General features: G+C 46.9%; 1 protein-coding gene across 1 annotated transcript in view; it reads right to left on the bottom strand.

The window, feature by feature from the left end:
- The window catches only part of BOC (BOC cell adhesion associated, oncogene regulated), an 82,550-nt gene extending 56,318 nt beyond the window's left edge, over window positions 1-26,232 (bottom strand). Inside the window, 1 exon segment of the mRNA XM_034789358.1 lies at window positions 25,871-26,232. The gene's annotated coding sequence lies outside the window, so the exon portion shown is untranslated.
- Between the last annotated feature and the right edge of the window lie 1,644 nt (window positions 26,233-27,876).

Below are 27,876 nucleotides of genomic sequence, written 5' to 3' on the forward strand. Positions count from 1 at the left end.
TGTGCTTACCTTAGCCCAATCTCCTGCCAACTGTTTCCACTGACCCACAGCCATGTCAGGGAGAAAAGAAACAGGTGACCACACATTTTATGGCAACCTGCAGTACCCATGGCACAACCTGTGACGCTTCCTTCTATTGATGACCCCTGGGCTGCTTTATGGAGTTCTGGAGTCCAATGTGGGCCACACCCACATGTCTTCTCCTGACACAGTTTGCCTTTACTGATTCAGTCAAGGGGACATCTGTAAATAGCTATAGTTCGCAGGCCTTTCCATCTTTACCTGTTCAGATATAGGCCTGAAGGGATGGTAACTTTGAGAAACATACTGTAGGATTTGACATACTGGATCCAACCGCTCATCTGAGAAGAAGTATGATCCAGTCGTTAGAGTGCTAGCCTGGAGCTCCAGAGACCTGGATTCAATTCCCTGCTCTGCCATAAACTCCCTGTGTGACCTTGTCCAAGCCACTTAGTCTCTCTGTGTCTCAGTTCCTGATCTGTAAAATGGAAATAGCAACATTGCCTTCATCCCAGTGGTGTTGTGAGGATAGACACATTAAAGACTGGGAGGTACTAAGGTTATGGGGGCCATGTAAGTATCTTACAGACAGTCAAATCCAACATCCTTTCCTGCCATATACATTCAAACCAAGTTCAGTGTTTCGTTGCCAGTTGCTGATTCCTCCAGTAAATATTACGATAGCTGAAGTTAAATATTCCCTCCCACAAATAATGCTAACCAATTCTGTAGTGCTGCACCCACGTGACAAATACCTTCATAACTTCTGGGAGATGGTCCGGGCCAGGATTGGGACACCAAAATAGAAGTCAGGAAACCTACTCCCTGTTCTGCCATTGACTTGCTGTGTGAACCCCAGAACGTGAGATTTACCCTTGTCTTAGCAAGCACAGCTACTAAACATTATTGGTCATAAAAAGCACCCCTGGACAATACTATTCTTTAATATTCACCATTATTGTAGCATCCAGGGTTTCGGACCAGCATCAGGATGCCAAGGGCCAGCCAGCCCCACCCACCCAGAGAGATCCTGCTTCAAACAGCTTGCAGAGACTGACTGTAACAGGATGTCCCACATGACTCAGTCCCTGGCTCCTGGCTTTCCCCCTCCTCTCTCTTTACGCTTGTGTGCTGTCTGGACAGACCCAAGGAGCGAGACTGTAAATGCGCTGCTTTGCCCCCCTGCTCTTCACACAATAAGCATCAGGCAACAGTTCCAGCTGGAAAGTTTGCTTTCCTTGACAGCCAGTTTACTTTCTTCATTCCCTGCCGCCCCTGCCACTTCCCCCTCGCTCCAAAAGCTCTCTCAAACAATCTTAAGCTTTAAACAAATAAGAGTTTGGAAAGCAGCAGCCTGCTCTCAATTTCTCCCCCTCCCCAGTGCAATGGAGCTGGCAAGAACAGCACGTGCACAGAAAACAAACACGTGGCTTGGCAGAGCTATTTACAAAAGGAACGAAGCAAGCGGGAGAGGAGAAGAGAAAGGGGGGGGCTTGGAAGGATTTTACTGCATTCTAGATCCCCAGCGCACGCAGGGACATGTACATATGGACACAAATGGCTAGATCTATGCCTCCAGCAGAGATGGGCTTATGCTAGGGTTACAATTTGGCCAGTATTTGACTAGGGGCTGCCAACTTTCTAATTGCACAAAACCGAACACACTTGCCCCGCCCCTTCCCCGAGGCCCCGTCTCCCACTCACTCCATCCTCCCTCCTTCCATTGCTCGCTCTTCCCCACCCTCACTCATTTTCACTGGGCTAGGGGGTTGGGATGTGGGAAGGGTGAGGGCTCCAGCTAGGAGTGTAGGCTCTGGGGTGGAGCCAGAAATGAGGGGTTCAGGGTGCGGGAAGGGGCTTGGGGTGCAGGAGGGGGGACAGGCTGTATCTGGAGGTGCGGGCTCTGGGCTGGGGATGAGGGGTTTGGAGTGTGGGAGCGGGCTCAGGGCTCGGGAACGGGGTCGGGCTGCAGGCTCCAGGAGAGAGTTTGGGTGCAGAAGGGGGCTCAGGGCTGGGGTAGGGGGTTGGGGTGTGGGCTCTGGGAGGCAGTTAGGGTGCGGGAGGGGGTTCCGACCTGGGGCCGGGGTGGGGATTCAGGCTCCAGATGGGTAGTGCTTACCTCAGGCAGCTCCCAGTTGGCGGCATAGCAGGGCTAAGGCAAGCTCCCTGCCTACCCTGGCTCCTGGAAGCAGCCAGCATTTCCGCCTCCTAGGCGCAGAGGCGGCGAGGTGGCTCTCCGTGGTGCACACTGCCTGCGCCTGCAGGCGTCATCCCTGCAGCTCCCATTGGCCAGGGTTCCCAGCCAAGGGGAGCTGCGGAGCCAGAGCACGGAGCCTCCCTGATCGCACCTGAATCTAGGCGCCACCTAGTCTGAACCTAGCCTTAGCCCTGCTGCGCCACTGATTGGACTTTTAACAGACTGGTCAGCAGTGCTGACCGGAGCCGCCAGGGTCCCTTTTCGACCGGGCGTTCCAGTCAAAAACCAGACGCCTGGCAACCCTATATTTGACCAACCTGGCTGGTTTTTTTATGGATTTGCCAGTTGACAGAAAAATAATTTAATCTGCCAGGGGTTTTTTACGTGGGTCTAAAGATTTGCATTATCATCACAATACACATGGACATCCAATGTTAAAAGTTTCCATGTCCCGCTAAAGACGCTGCAGTGTTCCCACTTCCTCAGTTTAAATGATAGCAGATCAAAACTCTTGAAAATGCTGCAGCTGTCTGTCCACCAACACTCAAGCGCACCATGCATCTGTGTGAGAGACGGTTTGAGGCACGCAGAGTGAGGAGATATGTGATGTTATCAACGTTATCTATGTGTGCTCTCTCTCTAGTGGCTGTTCAAGGAGGAGTGGGTTGCGGAGTTGCTTTGTGGTTGGGGGTTGGCTGCCGGTTTTTTTGCATTTCAAAGGTGGTAATCTTAGCCTAGCGGTTCTCACACTGTGGGTCCCCATGCCTGGCTGGGGTGCAGGGCCAAAGCCCAAGCTCCACCACCCGGGGCCAAAACCTGATGGCTTCAGGCCTGGGTGGCGGGACTCAGGTTACAGGACCCCACCTGGGGCTGAAGCCCTGGGGCTTTGGCCCCGCCCCTTCCCCCCGCCTGGGGTGGTGGGGCTCGGGCTTTGGCTTCTCTCCCCCCCCCCCCACACACACACGGGTGGCGGGGCTCAGGGGGGCTTAGGCTTCGGTCCCCTCTCCTGGGGTCGTGTAGTAATTTTTGTTGTCAGAAGAGGGTCAAGATGCAAGGAAATTTGAGAACCCCTGTTCTAGCCTATGCTCCCCTCCACACTCCCAGTTCAGAGTAATCCTCAACTTTGTGGTTCATGCCCCAGCTGTAAGACAAAATTCCCCTCTTGCAGATCCCCACTGTTGTAGGGAGAACCACCGGTGGAGGGGAGATGCTGGGGGACATGTCCTCGCCCAACCCCCACTTTTTTACTGTCCCGTTTGTAACAGCTGCAGGACCTCTCGCTCCTTGTATCCTGAACTGTAGATAGTAGCAACCTAAGCTCACTGTGGATTTCAGCTCTGATATTCTGGTGTCCCTACATGTGCCCATCTGCATTAAGGAACTGTGAGCATGTTCAGAGAGCAGAGCTGTGGCAGTTTCAAGTCACTTTGCATCAGCTTTGGCTCCACAAAGGATTTGCATGGTCTCTCTTCTATATCTCCCCCTCTCCCCGCAAATAATCTTGCAGTGAAACTGAACTGAAACCCTTGTAGTTTGCCTAGTTTGGAGTAGAAACCACGTGAAATGGCTAAATTCCATGTGGTTTCCACCCCAAACCATAACTCGGCCCCAAGATACCTCAAAAGGTTCTCAGCTGTGTTTGGGGATGGTAGCAAAGCCAGAGATGTTCTATTTGGTCTTGGTACAAAATGTTCCCACCACCCTCGTAGAGGGGGAGTAGAATGCCAGAGTCTATCCGGGCCCCAGGAGAGAATTTTGTTCCTTGCTAGTTAATACCCATGTGCTTTTTCCTCTCGGGCTCTTCTCCTGCAGCACTGCTCCAAAATACTGCGGGGCTGAAAACAAGAGGTCACTTAACGATCATCTTTCCTGTGAATCATGTTATGAACACTGGATCATGACTGGGGAATGCAGCGACCTTGGAGTAATGCCACAACCCCAGTTTTCAGGACTGAGTTTACAGTATTGCCAAAATGCCATTAAAATTACTAATGAGGTGGCATTTTAAGAACTGCATCTGGCACCCCTTCTTTCTAAGGTATTTTCTTTCTCTCTCAAGACATGGAGGGAAAGTTTCTTAGTGGTCAGAGCAGGGGACTGGGAGTCAGGATGGCTAGATTTTATTCCTGGTTCTCTCAGATTTCTTGTGTGATTTTATGCAAGTTACTTTTCCTCCCTCTGCCTCAGCTTCCACTTCTGTAAAATGGGGACAATAATACAGAACAACCTAATGGGTTCTGCGAGACTGAACATCAGTCAAGCGCTTTGAGATTCTCAGCCTTATTGTATTTACTGCTTCCCTGAAGCCTCAGGATTAGTAAATCTGAAGAATCCCAACTGTCAGCATTCTGGGGTTGCAGCCCCACTGAATGAATCAAGCGAGGAGGGGCAGGCTGATTACAATGGAGAGAAATCATTTTTCAGAGCACACAAAATATTTTGGTTAACGGAGACAGACGGGGGGGGGGGGAGAATTATAGACAACAAAGGACGAGACAATTTAACAAGGGTTTGTCAGACTAAACCGCTTGTAATCACAGACTCCAGAGAAAGTGTTTGTCAAACAAACAGAGAGACATCCAGCTGCCAAGAGTGAAGCAAACAGTGGAGCTGTAAACGGCAACATGGTACCTCTTGCAAATGTCACGTGATCAGCTCCCCCATCCAGTCATATCACATCTGTGCTTACATACTGAGGAATGGGTGACCCAACCATAACTAGCTGCCCAGTGCCTGTGCCTGTAAGGTCTTTTCAGCAAGTATAGAATCTCTACAACCAAACATATAAACAGCTCAGACAGGAAAGGGGGTCTCCGTCCACCTGTGGGTGCAGTGGGAATTTCCCACAGCCAGTGTGCTCTAAAACGACCTCCCTAGGGAGGTGGAATGAATAATCCGATCTAGGCTTCATGCTTGAAATGCTCCGCTGGGACTCCTCCACAATAAATAGCTTTTGCAACACACCGCCTTTAACTGTGGGTGTTAGCTATTAATTAGTTGTAGTCCAGTAGTGCCCAAAGGCCCCAAATGAGATCAGGGCCCCATTGTACTAGCATTATACAAACACAGTGAGAGACAGTCCCTGCTCCAATGAGCTTTCAATCTAAGTAAGCAGCAAAGGACAGGAGAGGAATCAGAAACTAACAGATGAAGTGATTTGCCCAAGGTCACACAGCAGGCGAGCGGCAGAGGCAGGAGAAGAAGCCCAGATCTGACTCCCACTTCAGTGCCTTGCCCACTGGAACATGCATCTACCTTCCCCAAAGAATGAGTTTTGGAGCACTGCATTTTTGATCCACCTGGACCCAAGTTTAGTACATCCTACCTCCAGCTGATTAGAAAGAAGCATTCAAAACACAAGGTGCATGTCAATGCCAGTGTTCATGGAGATATTCCTATATTAGTCACTGGCCAATCCATATGTCCATCACGCTGCAGCAGCCACAGCTCATTGCCTTGACTTGTGTGAGGCAGGTTTCCTTCAGCACAAGAGGTTAAATTTCACACGCTGCAATAGAAATCAGAGGGGAGGGGAAGGAGTTTACAGTCTCCAGCTTGAGGTCAGTGACACCTTCTTTGGGGCTGGGGGTTGTGTTTATGTTCTGGATGTCCGTAAGGGGGATTAAGAAAGCTGTTTTCCCTGTAAGGGAACAAAGGGATTGTGGGAGTTTTGAGAGCTGGCAGGCTCTGCAGTCTGAGAAGCTGCTGGTCTGTGTAAGGGGGGTTCCCAAGTTTGTCACAGTGAATGGAGACTCTGCCTGAGTTAACACAAAAGGACTTTAACGCGTTTCATTTATGCAACATGGATCCCCCAAAGATCTAAGGGAGATGGGGTGGTTTTCCTAGGAAGAATCCCATCCAGATCAAGGAGGGGGTTCCCCATATAAACAAATAGCCCAACACCAGAGCTCACTCACTCTTTTTTAATTAGGAAGTGAATGAGCTGCTATGACTTCCTAATGCAGGGAGGATACTCCAACTCTTCATGGCGTGGAACACATCTTAATAGAGAGAGCGCCTCATGGACCACTCCCCCCTAAAGCCTGTGATTGTGCAACATCCCTGTGGCAGCTACAGCAGTGACTTATGTGGCAGGTGGTACATCTGACTTGAGACAGTTAACAATATATCCAAACTTCCCTAAGCGTTTTGCCTTTGTTTTGACAGAAGGTTGCAATGAAGAGCTTGGGTGCTCATAGCAGCAGCTGAAAATAGGGAGGAGTCGTCAGCACCATGTGACCAGCCAGCTCTCCCCAGCCACCAGGAAGTGCTCTGCTGACCACAGTATGGGAACTGCTGTCCTAATCAGCTGGGGACTGTGCAGTGGCTCTGTCTAGTTATTCTAAATATTATTATTTTGAGATGCTTGGATGACAGGGGGTATAGAAGGGTTTTTTTTTTTAAACAGGCATTTTATAAAACTGTAGGGAAGTAGCATTATTGCCATTTGTAGAGATGGAGAAGCTGAGGCACATAGAGGTGAAGTGACTTGATGAGACAAGTAGTTTGTGGCAGAGTTGGGAATGGAACCCAGAAGTCCTGACTCCCACTAGGTAAATGTTGACTTTTTAATGGCAATCATCATACTTGTATCTTCATTGACAGGCAAACCTAGAATGTTTGTTGGTTAAGGAAGACTCTAAAACATTGCACAGTTGTTATCCAAGGGGAATAGCCGGCTTTGCCTCTGACCTGTACCAATACGTTGGCCACATTTCTGTACCAATATAGCATGACACACAAGGCAGCCACATTTAGGACTCTGAGGGCCATGCTTTGAGTCTCCCAGTCCCAAAGGAAGTGACTCTTACTTTGGATGACCAAGTGTTAACTCCGAGACAACCTCAAAACTATACATTGCCTTTCCAACCAAGAACAACTTTGGCAAGGTCCCCATCAGGGAAGTGACATGCACCCTCCCGCATTCTTTTCAGGGCTTAGAACAAAGCCTCTTGCTGCCCAACATATTCCTCCACTGGTTTCATCTTGGTCCAAACGCCTCTTGTGTTTTTTAACTCCTGTCAAGACAATACACACAAAAAGAACATGTATGTGTGGGGCAGGGAGAGAAGAAGGGTATTAAAACTGTGTCTTGATTACCTACTAGCCGTGGGAGGAAATGGTGGGGAGAGGAGATTTTCTGAGTATCTCATGTTATCTTGAAGCCTGGATCAAATGGGCCACAAGAGACTGTACATTATCCAGACGATCCTCCTCTTCCCACAGCCGGAACCCAGCTGCTTTCACTCCCAGGTCCGTGCTGGGTCACCCCACCAACAACAGCGACATCTTATTGCTTTGAGTTCCATCTCTCTCTGTGTTTACATGACATTTCTAGATTCTATAAGTGCAGGAGGATGACCACATCAGCACCCTCGCTGTGCTGACTTCCCCCTGCCCCCATTCCTAGGAACACAGACCACTGTCTCTGCTTATCATTCCTGAGGCTGAAAATAAGATGGTTTAGTTTCCACACAGACCAAGGACGAGTCAAGAGTATTCAGAAGAAGCCAACTCTCCCTGTGCTTCCCTCCCCTAGCCCTTTCTGTTACCACTAGCAAAAACAATTTGTGGCATTGCAGTGATGCACTGGCAAAGCATGCAGTTCACAGCATGGCTAACTCTTGGCCAGCCAGCTGGAGCAACCATTTTCCAGATTCCTTTCTACCACACTCAATTTGGAGTCTGTCTCATCGTCTTATAAGGCTTTAGGAATCTGTGATATGGAGGTGTGCAGCCCCCATCTGTGTGTGTCCTAATGATGGACCTCCCTCCCCTCAGTTTAGCCCTTATGCCAGATCCTCTCATTTAATCCCAGTGTCCTAGGATGCCACAAGCTCAATATCCTGGGATACTACAGTCCCTCTCACTGCTGTGGCACCAAACCAATGGCTGCTCTCCAAGTCCTTGTCTAAACAGGCTTGGATGACATACTGATAAAAACACAAAGTGCCCTGCCTACACTAGTGCTTCTGCCATTGCTACCAATGGAGGAACTGCACCAGTGCTAGAGCAATGGTGCAAAGAGTTCCGGTGCAGATACACCCTGAGACAGGAGGAATATACACAGCTTGTGGAGAAGCTGCACGTGCCAGTCAGTATACAGACTGGCTCTTCTATCTCCCAGAGGAGACACAGAAAACTCTCAAAGAATAAAAACAGTCTAATTAAGAATGCCTGTCAATGCTGAATCCAGAGAAATCTGAGCAGGGGAGCAGGAATGGTGTTCTTTTGTTCCCTCCATGACAGGAACTTGATTTTTCTCCTCATACACCAGCATTCCCCTCACTCTGGTGTACTTGGAGAGAGGGAAGACCATCCCGCATTCTGTCACTCTCTCTATCTGAGGTATGTATAAAGACACCCATCACATCTCTCCAGTATATAGGCACCGAATTCTCTTTCTTCCAGAAGAATGGGGCCAGCTGAACAAGGAAGAGAATCTAGAGCCAGTGCTGCTTGGGCAGCCTCAGACATGGTCAACAGCTCCGTCTGTCCCCAGATCCTTATGACAGTTCCAGAGCCATCCTGGTCTCCATCCAAAGACCTTCCCTTCTCCCTCTCCAATACAGACTATACCTTCCTCCATGATCCAAAGCTGACCCAGGCCTTCCTTCCCTACCCCAAAACCTATCCCATCTCTAAAACACCTCTCCCCTTCCTCATCCCATGATCTTCCCCTTCTCCCCATAGGCAGCCCCTCACCCACCACAAGGTCCCCTATAGATTTTAATGACTAGTTTCCAGGGTAGCAGGAAAGGGTTTACAACTCACTGCCTCCCATCAACCACACCCTCCACTTTTTTTAATGTAATATTTCAGATGTCGATGCTGCAAGGACACCATCTGCCTCATGTCAGGGTCTAATATGGAAGGCGGTTTCACAGCTCATCTGGCCTGCTTTTTGCCCAGTGGTGGATAAGAAGGAAATCCATTCAGCAAGGTGCTGCTACCTAGCTTTTTTATAACTTATATTACAGTAATGCCTCAGGGTCTGTTGAGAACAGGGCCCCACTGCAAAACCATAGAGCAACAGTCAGTGCCTGCTTCCGTAAGGCCTTCTCATTTTACCAGGATGGGGCCCCTTTTTACCTCACTCACCCTTAAGAGGCCATCACTAATAACTTTGGGCTTCCCTCTCCCTCATGCTCATCCATCCTTCACAAATTAACCAAATAGGGAACAAAACTCATGACAAAGTTACTTCAGATAAGAGTAATCTCACCTATCCCCAAATTCATCAGCTGGCCCCCAATTCTCAGGAAGCATGCCCCCATTGTCATGTAAATTCATTCACAGGAGTTCGTTTTCAGGATACTGGGAGGTGATTGTTTTGCCATTTTGGACAAATGCAAATACAAGAAATGTCCAGCTCTAGTGCCTGGGTGGAAAGTCATTGAACAATTAAATAGTAAGAAATCCTTAAAGAAAACTCTCCCCAACCAAGAGGCCAAGGAACAGAAGACTCAGACGAGGTCTTTACTACAGACCTAGATCAGTATAACTATGTTACTCAGGGGTGTGAAAAATCCACATCCCGAGTGACGTATTTATACTGACTTATCCCCACGTGTAGATAACACTATGTCAGTGGGAGAGCTTCTCCCATCGACATAGCTACCGCCTCTTGGGGAGGTGGATTATCTATGCTGACAGGAGAAGCTCTCCTATTGGTGTAGTAGCATCTTCATTTAAGCTGCACCATTGTAGCGCTGTATGTGAAGACAAGCCCTTAGTGGCATACTATCAATCATTGACCACTGGTTCTTGGATGATCTGCAACAGTGAAGCAGGAAAGAATAAAATACCAGTGTCTAGCTAGGAAGAGACACATATTCTCTGACACAAGAAATTCTTACAAGCCTATGCCCTGGCCATAGAATATGCACAGAGATTCTACTTATCCCACACCATAGAAGAAGCGTGAACCCTTTAGGGTCATGCATTCTTTTCTCAACATAGAATGCTTTCCTGTGATGCCACAGAGCACCTCATACTGCATGATACCATCAGGCCTACTTGATGGATAAGTGCATCCCCATCCAGGATGGTACCTCTAGAACCACTTGCCAAGCAGAGGCCTGAGAAAATAGGATCCCTCAGATATTATCTCACTCACATATGAGGAACACTACAGGAAATCCCCACCTATCTGACTGATCCTTACACTCTCTGAGGTACAAGGTAAGTGAGGCAATATCTTTTATTGTACCAACTTCTGTCAGTAAAAGAGACAAGCTTTCAAGCTTACACAGAGCTCTTCTTACTCTATCTGGATAATGGAGGAGGGTCAAGAGCATCTGGTACTCCTATTATATTACTACTACTACTACTAGAGTAGTACAGAGACCCCAACGAGGGCCAAGGCCTCATAGCGTTAGGTGCTGGACCAACATACAATAAAAGAGTCTCTGCTCCAAGGAGCTTACAATTTAAATACTTATAGAGGATGTCAATAACTTCTTGGGGGAGGGACATCTGTCACATATTCAGTAGCCCCAATTACCACTAGAAGAAGAAACTATCTATGCAAACTCCCATCCAGTTCTACCCTCTTATTTCTATGCCAGCTAACCCAAAACTTGCCCCCACTCCACCTACTCAGTGGCTGCCACTATCTCAGACCCCCTTCCAGTCAGGTTTCAGGTCACCAGACAGTGTCCACTTATCACAGACTATCCCTGCAAAATTTGAAGCAGAAAGGAAAGGAGTATTTTGAGGATTTTAAGCAGGAAGGGAAGCAAATCCAGTCTCACTCTTAACTATGGAGAAGCTCTCGCCTATCTAATAGTTTCTAAAGTGCTAGAGATCTTTGCAACAAAATTATTATGCATTATTTGTATTACCATAGCACCTAGGAGCCCCAGTCATGGACCAAGACCCCATTATGCCAGAACAAACTGACAGTCCCTGCCCGAAAGAGCTTACAGGGTAAGTAAATGCAATATTAAAATGGGAGGAAATGGCATTATGGTATTGCTCTGGATAGTTAAACAGCTGCAGTGAACTCTTCCTATATGTTATGATTTTTGAAGTGCTTTAGTGCCCAATAATGAAAAAGACAAGCTATACAAATATAAGGCATGACAGAGGTGCAAAACACAGCTTACAACATTTCTGCAACAAATCCAATAATGAAACCGTAATAATTTCCCTCCCTCCCCGCCTCCTGCCCAGGTGAAGTCTGTCTCTTTTTTCTATAGTGTCCAGAGCATAATGCTTCCACACATACTTAGTCATCTTCCCTTCCCTGCTTCTCACTATCACTTATTTTTCATGGGAGCCTCCAAAAGCTAGACGGCTGATCCAAGAGTTTCAGTAGACTTACCATGCTGTGGCCACAGTCCCTTTTCCCATCTCTGACTGATACAGTCCTTGTCATGTTACCTAGGATCCCCTCGCCCCTTCCGGTGCGATTACACCAACTTCTTCAGTAAAGCAATGGCAGCATCGACATGTAGCAGACAACTGATCAGACTGACAGATAAACTCCTTGGGCCAAACCCAGACCATGAGCACACACTGACTTCAGCGGAGCTGCATTTGCTTATGCCACATGTGAATTTGCCTCCTGGTGAGCAGGGTCGGCTCCAGGGTTTTTGCCGCTCCAAGCGGTGCAAAAAAAAAAAAAAGAAAAAAGAAAAAAAGCAGCCGCAATCGCTATCTGCGGCGGCAATTCGGCAGGAGGTCCTTTGCTCCGAGGCGGAGTGAGGGACCGTCCGCCGAATTGCCGCCAAATAGCTGGACGTGCCGCCCCTCTCCGGAGGGGCCACCCCAAGCACCTGCTTGGCAAGCTGGTGCCTGGAGCCGGCCCTGCTGGTGAGTCATTTCCCTGCTTATGTTTAATTTTAGAGATGGGTCAAAAACCATAACCAAAGGCTTGGATTCAAATCCCAAGATTCAAATTGACACCCCCTCCACACACCTTTGAATCAAATCTGGAAGGGTCTTATCTTCATGTCTGGATGGGGCCAAAATCTCCTAAGAATAACCATTCACCAGAATTACCCTCTGCTTTCAATTCCAGGGAATAAAGGCAATCCCCCATCATCTACTGTACAATGGAACTAGCCTTTGCACGTCGGGATTGGTCTCTTGTCCCCAGGTCAAGCATGACTGGGAGCACTGTTGAGGGAGCATGTTTAGACCTGGCAGGAAACACCTTGGGTTGTTCTTGACTGACTCCTTCAGACTATTCACGAGCACTGTTAACAGGAGCAGAAGGAACGAGCCACAATGAGTCTCTCTCAGCTCTGGCGACAGTAATTAGGGCATGGAGCCCTAACATGGGGAGTTCAGATAAAAAAATTGGGCAGTGAGAAAACCCAACGGTTTCTGATCACAATCCCTCAGCCCTCGGAGAGAAAGCACACACACACTCCTTGAGTATAACATCTTAACCGTGATCTGTCTCTAATCCAGTTCTCCCCGCTCCACAATCTTTTTCATCACAGATCCTGAGACAAGTTTTACTGGTAAATTGAGAGGAGTAGGGGAATCCGTGTGTGCACGCATGCGCACACACCTGTGTTGGGAGAGAGGTAAGTTATTTTCTCGATGCATAAGGGGGACCCAATTTTCCAAACATCTCCTTATATGACCTCGCCTTACATCCCACCCCAGCAACTGAGTCAACATTTCCACTTTGTTTTGGTCCAGCTAGGTTGGTGTTTCAGCAATCTGTTTGGTACACTGAATGCAACCTGGGTTTGGAAAGTGGAAAAGTAGAAGGGCATACAGAATGGTGTTAAGGTAACTAAGAATGGCCATACTGGGTCAGACCAATGGCCCATCTACCCCAGTATCCTGTCTCTAACAATGGCTGTTGCCAGATGCTTCAGAGGGCATGAACAGAACAGACAATCATCAAGTGATCCATCCCATCATCCAGTCCCAGTTTCTGGCAGTCAGAGGATTAGGGACAACCAGATCATGAGGTTAAGTATCAGAGGGGTAGCCGTGTTAGTCTGAATCTGTAAAAAGCAACAGAGGGTCCTGTAACTCAGGAACCAACCCATGCAACAAACCTCGATGCCAACTCTGCCCACATATCTACACCAGCAACACCATCACTGGACCTAACCAGATCAGCTACAACATCACCGGCTCATTCACCTGCACGTCCACCAATGTTATATATGCCATCATAGGCCAGCAATGCCCCTCTGCTATGTACATTGGCCAAACTGGACAGTCACTACGCAAGAGGATAAATGGACACAAGTCAGATATCAGGAATGGCAATATACAAAAACCTGTAGAACACTTCAACCTCCCTGGCCACACAATAGCAGATGTAAAGGTAGCCATCTTAAAGCAAAAAAAACTTCAGGACCAGACTCCAAAGAGAAACTGCTGAGCTCCAGTTCATTTGCAAATTTGACACCATCAGATCAGGATTAAACAAAGACTGTGAATGGCTATCCAACTACAGAAACAGTTTCTCCTCCCTTGGTGTTCACACCTCAACTGCTAGCAGAGCACCTCACCCTCCCTGATTGAACTAACCTCGTTATCTCCACACTGATATATACCTGCCTCTGGAGATTTCCATTACTTGCATCTGAAGAAGTGAGGTTCTTACCCACGAAAGCTTATGCTCCCAGTACTTCTGTTAGTCTCAAAGGTGCCACAGGACCCTCTGTTGCTTTTTACAGATCATGAGGTTGCATCCCTGGCCCTCCTCGCTAATAGCCATTGATGGGCCTATCCTCCTTGAACTTATCTACTTCTTTTTTTATCCCAGTTATACTTTTGGCCTTCACAGCATTCCCTGGCAACAAGTCCATAGGCTGACTGCTTTGGGTGAAGAAGCACTTACTTACTTACGTTTGTTTTAAACCTACTGCCTATTAATTTCATTGGGTGACCCCTGGTTCTTGTGTTATGTGAAGAGGTAAAGAACACCTCCCTATTCACTTTCTCTTGACCATTCATGATTTTATTGATGTCTTTCATATCTCCCCTTAGTTGTCTCTTTTCTAAGCTGATCAGTTGCAGTCTTTTTAAAATCTCTCCTCATATGGAAGCTGTTCCATAACCCTCATAATTTTTGTTGCCCTTCTCTGTACTTTTTCCAACTCTAATATATCTTTTTTTGGCAATAGAGCAACCAGAACTGCATGCAGTATTCAAGGTATAGACTTATCATGGATTTATATGGCAGCTTTATAATATTTTCTGTCTTATTATCTATCCCTTTCTTAATGGTTCCTAACAGTCTGTTCGCTTTTTTGACTGCCGCTGCACATTGAGTGGATGTTTTCAGAGAACTATCCACAATGACTCCAAGATCCTTTGCTTGAGCAGTAACCGCTAATTTAGACCCCATCATTTTATATATATAGTTGGGATTATGTTTTTCAGTGTGCATTACTTTGCATTTATCAACATTGAATTTCATCTGCCATTCTGTTGCCCACTCACTCAGTTTTGTGAGGTCCCTTCATAACTCTTTCCCTCCCACCATAGGTCTAATTATCCCTTAGAGCACTTAGAATGATGAGTAGCCCTTTATCACTCCACTCCTCCCATGATGCACCTCAAACCACCATCTTCCTGACCCCTCCCTCACTTCCCTGCAACACAGAATATTCCTGTACTGACTATATGGATACATGCAAGTGATGCTGCCCTCTACTGACTGAGTCCACAGCATAGCTAAGGGGCCCACGACTGGCAGCAGCGATAACCGTTTGCCTTTGGCTCATGTAGTAGAGGCTTGTGGTTTTGGAGCAGAAGGATCAGAAGCCTAGTCCCAGCCCCCCTACCCCAAGAGAGAATGGGAGTGATATTTATATAACAACTGTGCCTTATCCGCAGCACACAAATTAGTCACACTAGTTCCCTTACTCTCTGGCAACTACTCTCCAGCTTGCAAGTCACCATACCTCAGATATTCTCTCCTGTTAGCTGGTTCCTGTATATGGAACTGGTTCTTTCCCTTCCACTAGGCCGGACTTGCACTTTTCCTTTCACCTGCCCTTTCCCCAGGATCACAGCTGAGCTCCCTTCAACTTTCTTCAGGCTGACAGGCACTTTGACACTGCAGTGGTAGGCCCCATAGACAACTTTACAGAAGCGTCTACATAGCAATCAGGCGGTGCGGGTGCAGCTCATATAGACGTACCCAAGCTAGCTTCAATCAAACTAGCTGGCTAAAAATAGCAGTGTAGCTGTGGGCTGCCCAAGTAGAATCCCGTCTGGCTCCAAAGATACATACGCGGTAGTTAGTCTATCCCACCATGGCTACACTGCCATGTTTAGTGAGCTAGCTCAGTCCAAGCTAGTGTAGGTATGCCTGCACCTTCTGAATTTAGCCTCACAACACCCCTTTTTCCTCTTTACCTCGCTAGCTAAAATAAAAGCCAAGTGTTCAGCTGCGACATCCACCTCAGAAAGTTAGTGTGGGCCAATGGCTAGAGCATTGGGCTGAGAGTCAGGAGATGTGGGTTCTACTCTGCATTTTGACACTGACCTGCTGGGTGACTTTGAACCAGTCACTTCACTTGGTTTTCCCTCTCATCCTTTGCCTGTCTTCTTCATTTAGAATGCAAGCTCTTTGAAGCAGGACTTTCTCTCACTATGTGTATGTACAGCACCTAGCACAATGGGGCCCAGAACGTGGCTGATTCCTCTAGGTGCTACAGTAATACAAATAATAATTTGGGATTTAAAGTAAAAGGGGAGCAAGAGGCTCTTCTCAGGCTCTCACCTGGAGAGTCACATTAACAAACCTCCTCTTACCTTAACCCTTCTACTAGCCAACAGGTTATGCTCACATTTTTTTGGTCTGGTAAAATGTGGATGTGCTTGTTTGGTTAGTATTTTTTAAACAGTGGCTCTCTGAAATAGCTCTGGGGTTTGGGATATTGAAAGCAGTCCCAGCCTAAATGAATTGGTGGGCAGAGTGCAGGTGAGGTGGCCAAAGGTGCATAATAAATATGACTTACCACTTGGTTCTGCAATCTCAAATATGGTATGTGTATAAATGCCATTCTGTTTCCTCTCCAGCCATCCCCTACCCTTCCAGCAAGCAGCATAGCCTTCCTTAAATGCAGCTCAACTGCCAATTTAGGTGAGGCCAGCACGTTTTCATTACTACTCTCTGTTGTATACTTAAGGCTTGTACCTGCTCCTAATGAAATAACTGGGAATTTTGACATTAATTTAAGTGGAAGTCAGAGCCAACACAATCTGTAGTATGTTGTTTAAGTGCAATTTATTGTCTATAGAGGTCTTCTGGCCTCTGTTTGGCATGGACATGAGTAGTCCCCAGTACTACAAGATAAGGTAGAAAGGGAAAAGGGATGTTGTGAGGCTAAATTCATTAGTTAGTAAAGCACAGTATGATCCTTAGATGGAGAGATCCTTAGAAATGCAAGACATCATAGCTCAATGTTTGTGAGGAACTTAGTTATTAGGGTGATGTGGGCTACATAAGTACACACAGATGGCCAAGATTGCTTTCTTTCATCTGGGCTTGTTGAGAAGGGTGCAACCTTTCTTCTCAGAGGTCTTTACCACAGAAATCCAGGCCTTTGCCCTCTCGAGATTAGACTAATGCGACACTCTCTACTTGGAACGACACCATGGGATCACGCAGATTGGCAAACCAGTAAGCCAGGCCTCGAACAGAGATCACATCACATTGATGGTTCATAGTCCATTTCCAAGTAGGGCTTAAGGTGGTGGTTTGGAGCTAGACGGTTAGAACCTTAACAGGGTGGAAACCCAGCTACCAGAGAGACCACCCTGCTCCCCGGGTGACGCCACCACACAGGATCAGTGAGGGCACTCAAGAAAACAAGATCCTGATTTTAAAAGGAAGGGGAGTTGGTTGGATTTTGAAAAGCACCTTAGTGACTTAGGAGCACATGGCCCACTGACTTTCAACAGGCCTTGCCTTAAATCACTTCGGTGCTTCGGAAAATCCCACCCAGAGCAATTTCCAAGAGAATGCTTCAGCTTTGGATCTCAGTCCCACCCTCTTGGCCTGACACAGCTCAGACTTGTTGACCTAACAGCTTTCCTTTAACTCCTGAGCCAGTTGTCTGGGGCCCTGGGGCCCAAAGGAAGTGCTTGCTGGCGACGGCAGGCCAAAATGTGCCCATACCACCCACAGCCATGCAGCCATGCCATGCACTGATTGAGTGCCATCCTCCCACCCCAGAGCTGAGTGCCTTTGATTGGAAGGGGTGGAGTGAAGAGAAACCTCTATGCATTATCTATAGTTTGGAGCTCTCCGGGATGAAAGGCCCCAGATTAATGTAAAAATATTAGTCATCATTCAAAATACTACTGGCTTCCAAATAACTGTCCATTTGTTTGCGAGAGAAAACCCTTGCTGCATGGAGTATTGCCAGTGTGCTCTCTGGGGAGAAGGCCTCTAAATGGACTTAATCTAGGCTTTAGATTTTAAACAGGAACAGCTCAGACTGTTCTCAGACATTTTCTCTGGCAACTGGACTCCTAGTGGATGTGATGATCTCTCTCTTGCCTCCTCTTTCTCCACTTTCAAAGTGTGGCATCAAAGGGTTTCTTTGAAGATAAGGCCAAATTTTCAATTTGGGGCAGGGCGGGTCTTCATAAAACAAGAAGTGGAGGGATGGAGAATGGAGAGGTGGGAAAAGGCGTGAGTCATTTTGCTTGTGGAGATGCACGCTGCCTGGAACATAAGATGGCAGTGGTCTCTCTGCACCACCACTGGCTGGAGCCATAAATCTGTCGCAGTGCTGCTACTGATGGTCACACTCAGCTAACAGGTCTTCTATAGCAGGTCACCAGCTTGTTCTCCAAATCTCAAAGCACTGCACAGAGCCCCCAGAAAGCTTCCCATCCATCCAGTACAAGCCTTTCACCACACTGCCATGCTTGAAGAGGCATGCTACATTTCCATCCTAAACCAATCCCGGTTCCTATCTATTGCCTCCAGAATCACAGCACCTCACAATCTTTACTGAATTTATCCTCACCATGCCCCTGTGAGGTGAGCAAGTGCATTCTTACAGATGGGGAACTGAGGCACAGAGAGGCTAACTGACTTGCCCAAGGCACACCGAATGTCTGGTAGAACAGGGGATTAAACGTGGGTCTCCCCCGGGCCATCCTTCATCTCAGCGCTCCTCAGTGCAGGGCAGGTGGGCAGTATCTATGTTGTTTTGAATCAGCTTTAGACCCTGTCTCCATTAAGGAAATAAGCATCAAGGTAGCTACATCAGTGTGGACCCATAATTAGACACACTGGAGCAGCGAAAAGCAGGGGCTATGCTGGTGCAGTTTATTTTAGTGCCTCACTGGATTAAGCTGTATCGGGGTAAGCCCCGCTTCGGGCCAGTGCAACGCATCTAGGTCAGGGGGTCATACCAGTGTGACTACATTGCTGGAGTTACACCTGCATAAATTTACTTAATGTAGACGGGGCCTTGTTTACCATTACGCAATGGCTCAGAGGGCTCTATCTAACCTGCCAGCTTGGCCTGCCAGCTTTCAGATGGCACCAACCCTCCATTGCGGAAAGCCTCTAATTTCAGGCAATTTGAAGTGGTTTGGAGAAAATAAAAATAACCTAAAGGCTTCTGGTCTGATGTTAGAAAGTTAATGCTAGAGTTCTTAAAGGAATAGCCCTCTCACTCCCCAACATTTGTATCATTATAGCGACAGGGGACTGTCCTGACACACAGGCCCGTGCCTAAAATCAGTTTAGAATCCAATAAATATATTTCAGTGCCCGGCAAAAGGATACACACACACACCAAGACCCTGACTCTACTGATCCCTTTGCTGGATGGGACCTTTGGTTGCCAAAATGGAATTTCCACCAGTGAGGTTTGGTTGACAGACTTACTGGCTGTTATAGGCAAATAGCTGAACTCCTGGAGGGGGGACGGACTAAGTGGGATGAAATTGATTTACTTTCAATCCCTGACTGAACTTTTACAACAGTCTGCGTATACCCACTGCAGCCCATATTGCCTTGACTCCGCTGTATCCTCCTAGTGCCTGACTTCTGTGAGGTTTGGATTAGGCCCAAGAAGCCTGTGGTCGCTACACAACGACCAGGCACAATCACAATCCTCACGTCTGAGAGGAGCTCAGGGACTGCTCTCCCCCCACATCCCACCAGCTGAAAGCTGCTCTGAACCAGTTGAGGAGAGAGCAGGGTCCAGGTCTGGCTCCTTCTTGGCACTGGCACTCTGCGTAATAACGGGGTGCAGTATTTATGTAGCTCCCACAATCTGAAACAAGATCCCTTAGTTCCCGCTGTGGGCAAGCAGCTCTGCACCACCTCTTACTCAGGACTCTTATAGGCTATTATAGTAGTACCTAGGAGCGCCAGACACAAGCCAGGACCCCACTGTTCTAGGTGTGGTACAAACTCAGGACAGACAGTTCGTCCCCCAAAGAGCTTACAAATGTGATTGTCAAGCACAACTGAACCTTTAAACTGCATATGGACACCACCTCTTTTACGGGAAAAATAACTATTTGCACTGTCAATGATCTGAATAAAAATAAAATTAAGAAATCAACCAAACATGATCCAACCCGTTCTCCAAAACGCCATCTGACACTCACTTTATTTTGAGGGGTGGTGTTTAAAAATAAACTTGGCTACCTTTGTCATTGTTAAAATGGTTTACATTTTTGTACTTCTTTGCTTCCTGAGTTAGTATCTAAGACCCTCTGAAGAGGGGTGTGTCATTTCTTAGTTATCTGTAGGGCCCTGCACACCCGTGGCATTTATAGAAGTAGGCAAGAACTGAAAAGCCTTTAAACACAAATATTCATCTTTGGGCTTGTCTACATGGCGAGTTTCACACCCTGGCTTGCCACACAATATCACAGCACCCCAGATTCCCACACAGTAACTCGCTGCATGGATCCTGCTATATATAGCTCAGTGAAAGTCCCCCAGCCCATTCTTACAGATCCAGAAGGCCTGAACAGCCACCGAAATCTCAGAATGTTTATCCAAACCTTATATGAGCCTAGTGAAGTCAACAGCGATCTTGCCATCGACTTCACTGGGACCGGGATTGGGTCATTTTATATCCATCTGCCATTGTATCCTGCCAAAACCCCATAGTGAATGCAGAATGAAGGCTGCCTACTGCCATTTCATTTGCTTCCGGAACATGGTGGGCGACTAACCGTCAATCTCTTGAGAACTAGGAAATGCAAGGGTAAGTTAATGTCTTCCACACTGCACTCCTACCCACCTTAAACTCTGCCTCTGTGGAGGTGGCAGTAGGCACTGTGAGTACAGAAGAGCTGTGTGTGCTCAACACAGCTCCACCTCACCATTCCTAATCAAACAGTTTCACAATGTCAAGAAGCATTGGTGTGGGGGGTATTTGCAGGTGATCAGCATGGCTCTGACCATCATCTTCCCGCCTAAGGATGTTGAGAGGCAAAGAGATTAGGAGAATGCTTCACCCCATCCTAATGAGCCTTGGCACCTGGGCCATCCCTAGAGGTGCGGCGCCCGGGGTGGAAGTGACGGATTCGTCTTTTACGGGACCGACAACGCTGGCCAATCGCATCGGTCCACGGGGGCCCCCAAAGCATGGGGCCTGGAGCAGTCCAAGGGACAGCTCTGCTTGGCATCTTCCCAGTGTCCACCAGAACTCCACACCTGCATTGCCAGTCATATGCTGCTGGGAACCCTCACTGACCCCTGTGCTGCACTGTCACTCTGATGAATACTAGCAACGCATTTGCTGCATCATTGTGGCCACAAGACTCACCAGGGTAACTGAAGAGGACATCCCAACTGGAAACCTTAGGACAGGAATAAACAGGTGTTAAGCACCTGCAAAGTCTTTAGGGGTTTGTTCTGACTAAGAGAAACAGTTGCCTTTAAGTCGAGCTTCATTAGAACTAAACTTGGCAGAAGCTGAATTTTATTTCTTTACAATTTTGACAGATGACATTGATGTTTATTTTTATGCATTTTTTTCTATTTTTATCTGTTTAAAAGTTCTCAGTTGTGGGAATTGGGGGGGGAGGGGAGGGAAGAGTCAGATAATTATTTAACAATAGCGGACGTTGAGATTCATAGTTAAAGCTTTAAACTTGTTAAAACACCCCATGTCAAAATACAAAGTCAATATCCTTAAATCAAATTCGAACAAGTTCTCAAGCCGCATTTTTGTTACTTTGCTGATCTGTAAATTTCAATCATCGTCCTCGTCAGAGTGTTTTCGGCAGTTTTGGCATGCATGGGGAAATCGACATTCACAGATAAAAATCTGATCCTTCTGAGCCTATTTACTACCATACCAAACTGCTGCATCTTCAGAACTGCGATTCCACAAGCAATGGGCTGACTCAGCACTATAATCATCAAAGCACAATGGCTGGTTACTGCAACACGCACATGCAATAGGATTTCCAACTAATGTTTCTGAAGGAGCTTTAAAGCTGAACAGGCTCCACCCAGGAGGTGGTTCACCTGAGCCAAAAGATCAGCAATCCCCTGACCATAACGCACCAACTACAAGCCAGCAAAATCAGGCATTTAACATCATGGATCTGACAAATGACCTCAACAAAGTCTACCTTGCAAACCTCCCCTAGATGTCTGAGGTGATATTTTCAAAACCACTCAGAGTTTGCCTAACTCTTCTCTCACTCAAATCAAAATTCCCACTGACTCTCATGGGAGCAGCGTAGGGTGACCAGACAGCAAATGTGAAAAATCGGGACGGGGGTGGGGGAGGTAATAGGAGCCTATATAAGAAAAAGACCCAAAAATCGGGACTGTCCCTATAAAATCGGGACATCTGGTCACCCTAGAGCAGAGCAAGGCCAACCATGAACCCTTATTGTCTGCGGTAGTTCCAATGTCTTGGGGCTATCTGTTACACCAGCCTAAATCCAGAGACATTGCTCTGCCTTCAGCTGCTCAGCTATGCATTACAATCTGGCCATCAGCGTGCAATGACGGGAGGGTGGCTTTAAACATATGCTTTAGCTGCTTTGCCTTTTTCCTTTGGCCCCAGGGTTAAATTGAATGTTTTGTTATTAGTCACCTTGAAGTCACCCTAGAGATTCATGTGCCTTGCTTATGGTTGTAGTCAGGAAACTAGCTCACCCTTTTCAACACAACTCCTCCTCTGGGGTGAGATTTTGCACTATACCTCTTAGCGGTGCAGCGCAGCATTCATTGTGGAGAGGAGGCTAAGGTGGCTACCTCCCATTCCTCGGCCCCCACTGTAATCTGGACAAACCTGAAGGCCTAAGTTACAGCACCCTATCCTTGCTGCCTATGGCCGTCCCAAAACATGCCTTGGTTCCCCGGTACACATGCACCTTAAGGCTTGCCAGGGGACCTCAGAAAGCACTCTGTGGCTGTCTTCCTCAGATCCTGTGACAAGGGAATCCTTTTAGATCCCCTTTATGCTGCTTCAGCTCTTTTACCCACCATATAGGGGGCAGAACTGGGGTGAGGATATCACCATATGCATCCAACGTCTAGCCTCGCTTTACCAAGAGAAACAAGGGTTTATATTTGTTGGCCCTGATGTGTCAATATTATTAATCATATTTGCAATTCTATAGTGCTTTCCATTCGTGAGTTAGGTCAGTATTAGACCAAATTTTAATAATGGGGAAATTGAGGCAAAGAGGGAGGAAGGATCTTACCTCAAAAATCACACCGGAAGTCTGTGTCAGCCAGGAATAGAACCCAAGTCTCCTGACTCCCAGCCCTGCGCTTTAACCTGAAGATTATCCTTCAGCCCCTGTTTCTATTCCGCCCTAAGACAGCCACACCAGTCTGAGCGGGAATCTCTTCTGTGAGCACATAATCCAACTGTCAGCCTTCCTCACTCCTCAGGGTGTGAGATGCAGAAAGAACCCAGGTGGCACTGACAGTTAGAAAAGTAAAGTCATCTGTTGACTTGGAAACCAAGCACATTTGATCCAGTACAAGGAGTTTTTCTGACTGCTGTCACACTGACCTCACACCCTCTTAGGCTGGGAAAGAGCTTTTTTTCTTTGCACCGTTCTCTGCAGTGGGCTCAGAGGATTTCATGGGTTTACAACCTTAGCTGCAGCTTTCCTTGTTTTGGGGGACTTAAGTTAGATCCTTAAGGCTGAATTCTGCCACTCTCAGTAACCCAGGTGAATGGGAGTTGCACCCCTGGATCTGAGCTCCATGGTCAATATAGTGAAGCTTGCAGGGGTTGCGGGGGGGGGGTGTGTGCAAGGAATTTCAGGAGGCAAGGGGAGTTGGGCAATTATTCAGCTGTTCTTTGGCCAAACAAACCCCAAAAGGAAAAGGACTGACACCCAAGGGGCTAGAAAGACCTCGTGAATACTTAAGTGTCCCATTTAGCAAGGTGAAACCAAACAGTCCACGTGCTGTACTGTGTCAGATGGATGACCCAGTGCATCACAGTAACAAACAGATGAGGAAAAGCGGTGCTTTCCAATCCCTAAGGAAGTAGAGAGTGATCATGAGAATTCACATCCTAGAATGTAGCAGCCACAGCCACCTGTAATGTATCCTCTTTACCCCTAGTGCAGAAGAGAGGGCAAGGTGTGGATGCTGCCACCTTTACAGTTTTCACTGAGATCTCTCTCAAAAGAGGAGTTATTTTTGAAAGGGTGAAATGAATTTGGTCCTCAATTTTGTACATCAGCCTTTTGCGCTTCCTTCATGTGAACATGCCCTATTTTTCCTATGTAGAACTCATCAGCAAGGAGGGGAGCACTAGGTCTGATCTCAGCCCTAACAGAAAACACCCACTGGGAATTTAGCCTGCTTTAGACCTGGAGGATTAGACCTTTTGATTGTGAGGGAAGCAAAACTCCACTGATTTCTTGCCATAGATAAATCCATCCATTCTATGGGAAAATCATAACTCTCCCTAAATTATATCTTCCCCAACAGAGTCCATGGTGCTTCCTATTAGCAAGGGGAGCTATTTACATTCAGTTATTTAGGTCATTTAAAAAACAAAACACCCATCATTTGCAACCCTCACAGTGTTTCTTCTGAAACCTTTCCCAGAGCCGTAAGCCTCAATATCCAACCCACCAAAAAGGTGTCTTGCGTGTTCATATGTGTGTGTGCGTGCATGTGCAAAGCCAACACTTTTCTCTCTTCCAAATGCAGGCAGACTGAGAAAGCACACTCCCAAAAGGATAGGAAAACCAAAATAAAACCCTACTTGCAAACAAATGAAAAACAAAAAAACCCACCACCAACACAAAACCCCCTCATATTCCTTTAATCATTTTCCACAAGGAAGTTTTTTTAAACCATGGGAAATGAAGCTTGACAGTTAGGCTGCAGATGGACACATCAAAACGACATTGCCCAGTGCTGCTTGGTAGCTTGCAGAAATTAAGAGAATTGGTCACCAAGTAAATCAAACAATTTAAGACATGCAAGAAATTGTATGTGAACACAGACCAGTCTGTATATATAGAATCACACTCTCCTGTTCACATAAACCAGAATATGCATGGAGGCAATAGAGTTTTATTAAAAAACAAAACAAAACAACACCAACTTGACTAGATCCTGAAATATCTCTTCTACAACTTCACTGAAATATACTTGGGGAACTGTGGCCCCTCTACAGGCATAAGTTTTAGTCAAAAATAAAATATTTGTGTTAAATCAGTTTGCCCTTTGGGGGTAACAAGAAAGGCGCTTGCTTAGTCTATTATTATTATTTTTTATTATTAGCAAATTCTTCAAAACTCTTATTAAAAGAGTAATTTGAATGCAGCTGTAAATCCTGAACCCTTCCCTTCCCTAAATAATCGATGCATTTTCTATTTAAAGACGATGTTACAAGGACCTGCCAAAGTTACAGTACAAACACTAAGCTACACACGCATAACATCCTCTCAAGTCCCACATCATAGCAGAAAGCTATTTCCCCCAACTCTCCTTTAACATCCCCCCCCCAATCTATTTCATAGATCACCTTCGCATAAGGACTAAAATATACAATTGCACAAGAAAATGCAGGCAGTGAACAAACATTTTACTCACAGAAAACCCACCCACGCTTCTCTCTGCAACAGGAACCCCTCCACATAATCACAAGCCAAGATGCCTTTGCATTACTTGTCTTTTCTGCAAACTCCCATCATTTTTTTTAAATAAATCCACTATTCTTTACGAAAGATGGGGAGGAGAGAGTAAAGAAATCGGTTTCTTAAATCGTCTTTCCACCCCACCCCACCCCCGTATCTTGTTGGTTGGGGAAGGGAGCCGAGTTGATCTTTGGGGAAGTTTTGGGCATTGGAGCTGCAGTACCCACACAGTGCGTGCAGGGCCCTCCATTAATGCCGAGAAACAGACAGAGTGAAATAAACAAGCCCCCAAATCCCACCTGCCCGGTCAAAAACAAAACTTACCATGGAAGGGGGGCGAGGGAATCGCTGGGGAAACGGTTCTTCTCTTGCTATTTTTATTGCATTAAAAAACACAAACCACAGAGATTTCCCCTAAAAACATCCAGCAAACAACCTTCCCAAACTCCAACACAAAGATTTGCGGCTCTTACACGTAGGAGCTTAAGGAAAGAAAAAACCACAACCCACCAGAACGTCTCTCTCTCACTCGCTCGCTCCAAAGCAAACTTTTTTTAACCTCCCCACCCCACCCCCAGCTGTTTCACTCACCGGAGATCTCTGATGGAGCAGGAAGGAGAAACACAAAGATACACAAAATGAGAAGCAACAAAGAGGCTAATGTCCAGGGGCTGGGAAGTTCCAGGCCGGATCTGGAACTCAGCAAAAGAGTCAGGGGGTTTTGATTTTGTGACTTACTTTCTTTTCGTGCTGGTTGATTTTAGGGATAATTTTAGGGGCGGAGGGATTCTGCAGGGCTCAGGGGAGGAGGAGGAGAAGGAAGCTGTTGCAAGAGGAAGAAAGAGACATTGGAATCAGGGCAGCCACATGGAAGAAGGTTTTTTGGATGACTGAACTCCCAAACAATTCCCTTCTTTTGCTACCAGTCCTGCGGCGCTTCTGGAGCCTCCCATTCCCCCCTCCCCCTTAGTAGGAGGAGGGAAAGGAGGAGGAGCAAGACGTGAGGGGGGGGAAATAACTCCCCAAAGGAAGGTAACAAACAATAGTCTCCCCAAATACTAATAATGGGCATCAGATGGATTCTCTCTGTCCCATCTCCCAGCAATTGGGGTGAGTTTAAAGAATCACACACACAAAGCAGCAGTCCTGGTGCTCTCCTCCCCCCTCTGTCCACAGAGAAGCGGAAGCTGGGAAAGTTGAGCTGAAAAGTTTGGCAAAAGAAGGAGGGTCCCTCCACCACCCCTTGTCTTGTGGACTTGGTATGTGGCGGTCCTTAGTGACCCCCTATTCATCATGGGGGGGGCAGTTAGAGGCTGGAGCTGCTGCAGCAATGTGACTTTTTCTTTACACACAACACTGAACCTTTAGGCAGGAAAGTAGGTCTCTCTTGGAACTTACAGCCTTGCTGATAGAAAAATTGTGTGTGTGTGTAACCAGCCAGGGGCCCTATTTTTTCTTTATTATTCACTGCTCCATACTGCACATGCAATAGTATTGTATCATATACTGTATGATGGCTAGGCTGAAGGGAAGTTGGGGAAAGTATGTCTCATTACAAAACTAAGATCTATCAGCTGTAAAGGATAGATGTTTAATTGTCTTCCCCTGTCCCAGCCTTTTGGATTTTGCTCACTTTTGTAAGCCCCTCACTTGCAGACACTTAAGCATGTGCATAACTTTACTCATGTGTACAGTCCCGTCTAAGTCCAGAGGACTGCTGGTGAAAAGGGTTTAACTACACTTACTGTTGCAATCAATACAGCGAATGTCCATTTAGCAAGTCTGGTGAAGACACGCTAAATCGATGGGAGAGCACTTGCCCATTGATTTGTGTACTCCACCTCCGGGCTTGTCTACATTACTGGCCGATGGGCAGCGATCGAGCCAGCGGGGGTCGATTTATCATGTCTAGTATAGACACAATAAATCGACCACCGATCTCTCTAGTGTCGACTCTGGTACCCCACCTCAACGAGAAGCGCAAGGGGAATTGATGGGAGACACTTTCCCGTCAACTCAACGCAGTGTTGCCACCACAGTAAGGGATCTAACTATGTCTACTTCAGTTATGTTATTCACGTAACTGAAGCTGCGTAAGTAAGATCGATTTACCACGGTAGTGTAGACTGTCACACACGTGCTTCAGTGTTCGCAAGCTTGGGCTTTAAATCTTTAAATTGTCAGATCTTTGGACCTGACCGTATCTCCCCCATGTTTGGGCAGGCAGCCAGCACAACAGATCTCCTGCTGTCATTGAGGCCTCTGGGTGTTCTTTTCACCATGGGCCCAATCCTGCTCCCACTGACGTTACAATTCCCATTGCCTTAGGGCTGGTCTACATTGCGGGAGGAGACTGATCTAAGTTACGCAACTTCAGCGACGTGAATAATGTAGCTGAAGTCGATGTGCTTAGAACTACTTATCGTGGTGGCGACTGCACTGTGTTGACGGAAAAGCATCTCCCATCAATTCCCCTTGTGCGTCTGGTTGAGATGGAGTACTGGAGTCGACGCTGGACTAGACACGACAAATCGACTCCTGCTGGATTAGTCGATCTGGATGGTAGTGTAGACATGCCCTTAGAAACAGGGCCGGCT

The sequence above is a fragment of the Trachemys scripta genome, chromosome 1, assembly GCF_013100865.1.
Source record: "Trachemys scripta elegans isolate TJP31775 chromosome 1, CAS_Tse_1.0, whole genome shotgun sequence".
Taxonomy (NCBI): Eukaryota; Metazoa; Chordata; order Testudines; family Emydidae; genus Trachemys; species Trachemys scripta.